We start from the raw sequence: 4,675 nt of genomic DNA on the forward strand, positions 1-4,675 counted from the left end.
ACAACACCACAGTGGCAGTATTAACTACCTCTTTAAGGTGGACAAATAGAATTTCAGCTCCTTCTAGCAGTAAAATTACCTCAGATGTATACTTATGAATACTCAGCACGAGTTAGTCACATATTGCTTACTTTTAGGAAGATGCAGAGAGCAGTCAGAAAGTGGATGATTCTATACAAATGGCTAACAGACACATGAAAAAAAAAAAAAAAGCTCAATATCACTTAGCATCATGTAAATACAAATCTAAACCACAATGAGATACCACCCCATGCCAGTCAGAATGGTTAAAATTAACAAGTCAGGGAATGATGATGTTGGTAGGGATGTGGAGAAAGGGGAACCCTCTTACATTGTTGGTGGGAATGCAAGCTAATGCAGCCCCTCTGGAAAAGAGTGTGGAGGTTCCTCAAAAAGTTAAAACTAGAACTACCCTATGATCCAGCAATTGCACTACTAGGAATTTACCCAAAAGATACAAATATAGTGATGCGAAGGATACATGCCCCTGTTTATAGCAGCAATGTCCACAATAGCCAAACTATGGACAGAGCCCAGATGTCCATCAGCAGGTGAGTGGATAAAGAAGAGGTGGTATATATATACATACATGCAGTGGAATATCACTCAGCCATCAAAAAGAATGAAATCTTGTCATATGCAACAACAAGGGTGGAACTAGTGGGTATTATGGTAAGCAAAATAAGTCAATGAGAGAAAGACAATTATCATAGGATTTCACTCATATGTAGAATTTAAGAAACAAAACAGAGGACCATAGGGGAAGAGAAGGAAAAATAAGATGAAAACAGAAAGCAAGAAAAACCATAGGAGACTCTTAACTATAGGAAACAAACTGAGGGTTCTGGGGAGATGGGGGAACTGAGTGATGCGTGTTCAGGAGGGTACTTGACAGAATGAGCACTGGGTGTTATATGCAACTGAAGAATCACTGAATTCTACCTCTGAAACAATACATTATATGTTAACTAAGTTGAATTTAAATGAATAAAAAATAAAATTTTTAAAAAGGAAAGTAGATTCTAGAATAACTGACAGCAAATATCGGATTTACTACCACTAAAATGAGTTGTACTGAATCAACAGTAAACAATCTGAGAACATTAACTCAATGACTCTGTTCCAATCTAGACCAGATCAGATCAATTTTTCCCTCATTTGAACATCTCTGGCCATTTAAGATAAATAATCCAGGTCAACCAAATTTTCAGACATTCAGATGTCCGATCACACTGATCAACTCTTTTTGGAACTTCAGCAGATTGATAGGCAGCCTTATCTCTTCTTCTTGTGTTTCCTGTTGTTTTTCCAGAGCCTGTATGTTGGGATTAAATGCTGAGATACTTATGTAAATGAAGTAGCAAATCTGATACTGAAAGCCATTAAAGAATGAAGCTGATGGAGCCGAGCACTCATTCTTGAAGCCTGTGGACAGAATCCTCTCCCCTCAGCTCCTTGGTTCATGGGGTGAGACTCCCTTGGAGTTTCAAGCCCATCCAAGAGTCTTCCTTCAGTCATCATCAAAGGGAATTCAGCCTCGAGAAAGAATGCTGGAACCTCAGGGAACGTTTGACGATTTCCAAAAGCCACATGAGGTGTTTGTGGCTGCGCATTCCTCACAGAGACTGTTCCATATGGCACAGAGAGTGGCGGGCAGAGAATAGTCAGCCAACGCAGCAGGCATTTGTGGTGGCATTTAGGGAACGAGCCAAATTGTAGAGCAAACGCGTCTCTTAGAGATGATCTAATGTACCTTTGTAGTTTTAAAGATGCAAACATTAAAGCCAAGGTTGATTAAAGAAGTGTCCAAGGTCAAACTCAGTAGCAGAATCAGACAAGGGCTCAGAACTTTCTGGTACCCCATTTGCCAGGCCTACGTAAGCCACCTCCCCAGCCTAACACACACATTTTTTAATGACACAAAGCAAATGGCCTATCTGCCTCTCTTCTGAAAATGCAACATTTTCACCCTCTTGTCAACTCCTTCCTCATCACTTGCCTTCTCTTTCTCTCACCCCAAAGCTATTTATGTAGTTAGAAAAAAAAAGTCTGAAAGCCTCAAGGAAACCAATATTTCTTGCGACATTCAAACCCTCTACTGTTCTGATGGCCAGGAATTCCACAGTCAGCATTTTTGTGCTATTTCTATTGAAACCAGAAAGTAAGTGTAGAAGAAAGTTATCTGAGAATTTAAGAGCCGCAGGAAAAAAAAAAAAAAGTTCAGTTTAAATCCCATTCCGGAAACCATGGACTACTCTATAACAGGAGGGCTTTTATTACTGTAGAGATAGCCAGCAGCCAGCCAGACTCACCGGGCTAGTTGTTAACTGACAAATATTAATCAACATCACTGGGCGATAAGGTTATCACCTTGCTGTGCCATGTGGGGGTCAGCCACTTATCCACTCTATCGGGCAGGTTCCCTTTTGGAAGAGAGCATAACCCCTCCACTTCCTAGAGCTCTGTGAAGCAATAAACGCCCTCTATGCCCTGGAGAAGAGAGCTATGTAAATACCAGGAGTGTCTTGATGATAATACCTTGGATTTATACGGCTTCCTTACTCCCAAGGAGCAGTGCATCCATTGTTATTACTCATCTTCCCAACTGCTCTGCAAGCAGAGACGACAGGGACGGTTCACTCCATTTTACAGATGGGAAAGGTGAGATCAAATCTGCCTGTCTGTGGTCATCCAACCAACCAGGAGTCATAATGATTCTGGTTTACAAGCAAAGTCAGTCCCCTTGGCATCTTAAAAAAACAAGGAATCATTTTTATTTAACATGAATTTGTCCACAGGAGTGGGAGTCATTGATTTTCATTTGTCATCGTTGACTCCTTAGAGATTGAAATATTTTTTTTTCTGGCACCTTCTGGCACGAACTCTAGATATAAATACTGTGGACTCTGCATAGGTGTTGATAACCCCTCTCCATTTACTCCCCAAGAGTGAAATAAGCCAAGAACCAACACTAAAAATATCCAGATTTCTTGCATTCACTGTAAGCTATGTAGGATAGATACACGGGAAAGCGCATGGAATTTGAAGCTGGAGGGTCTTGGTTCAGGTTCTGGCTATGGCTTCCATTGGTTATGGATTCCCTGTCCAGTGATCCGGCCCTTTGTTTAAGGTACAAATTTTTATTCTTATTTTTATTGTTATCTCATAAGATTTCAATAAATTTTTTATAATAAATGTATGGAAAAGCACTTGACAAGTGGTAAAATAATGCAAATAGTGATTTGTCTGTCAGTGATTATAGTTTAGACTGTGTTATTTGAAAAAATATACTGTAAAGACAAACTGCTGACCTGTCTTTTAAAAAATGTGGTAGGAAATCAGAGCCATACACAAGAAGTTACTGAAGGTTACCGAGCACAGGGTCTCCAGGGAATTCTTGAGGAAACATTCTGGTGTGTGCAACAGCAAATTCCAAAGTAGCAACATTTGAGAGTTTAGTTCCAAACATTCCACACCTTTCCAGTGTTATATGGTAAACTGGTAGACAGTTCTTTAGATCACCTGTTGTCTCATCTCCAGAAAAATCACTTGGTCTGCTCCAAGTGACTTGCTCCAAATCACGTTTCAGTAATAAGGCCCAAATTTAGCACATATCCCTCTCCCTATGGGCAATTGATAATTTTTCCAGTGCTTTTTATATTTTCTATATGTATGTAATGACAGCTCCTAAAGCATTCCAAAGATTCGCCAAAATTTCCAAAAAGTAGCAGTTTCTACCAATTCCCTTTATTTTCTCTCTGACCCACCGAAGAAGTTCCTGTCAATCACCCACTCAGCATCGATTAGAAACTGACCTTCCTTTTGAAAATATTTGACAGTAGATCTAATGCCTACGCTCTGTTTTACCTTTAACCACAAGGTAGGCAATACTGTCATGAGCATGGGCATCCTATGGACTATTTCATATAATCAAATCATTCTCAACCTAGTAATCCTCTGTCCAGGCTAGTATCTTCCATCCCTGTGCCCTAACTGCAGGTACATTCTTAAGAACTTCCGGTTGTTTATGACTGTTCCCCAATCTCAAGGGAACTGGTACATCTTCATCTTCTTCTCATTGCCCATAGGTCATAGATGCTTCAGTATACACATTATCTCCATTGATTATTTTACATATGGTGTTTATCATTGGTATTTTGTGAATTTAAATGGTAATAGGCAGGGCATCTGGGTGGTTCAGTCAGGTAAGCATCTGACTCTCAGGTTTGGCTTAGGTCTTGATCTCAGGGTCGTGGGATCGAGCCCCAGAGTTGGCTTGAAATTCTCTCTCTCTCTCTCTCTCTCTCCCTCTCCCTCTCCCTCTCCCTCCACCTGTGCCTTCTCTCCAAAAATAAATAAATAAAAAAAATATTTTTTAAAAAATGAGTCACAGGCCTACCAATGAGAATCACGCAATCAGAGTGTATCCCATTTTAAAGACAGGAAGATGCAACTAACATTGCACACGAAATCCAGAGTCAGATGAGCGAATTGGTTTTGTCCCAGGCACATTCCCTTGTGACTGAAGTATTCTGCGGTCAGTTGCTATGACAGGATTAGAGAGCAAAGTATGCTGTGGCATAAAAACTAGATGGAAGGACATACCTTTGAAGAATACTTGCCAAAATGAACTAGAACAAGTGGTAGATGTCAC

The sequence above is a fragment of the Vulpes lagopus genome, chromosome 11 (genome assembly GCF_018345385.1).
Source record: "Vulpes lagopus strain Blue_001 chromosome 11, ASM1834538v1, whole genome shotgun sequence".
Lineage (NCBI taxonomy): Eukaryota > Metazoa > Chordata > Mammalia > Carnivora > Canidae > Vulpes > Vulpes lagopus.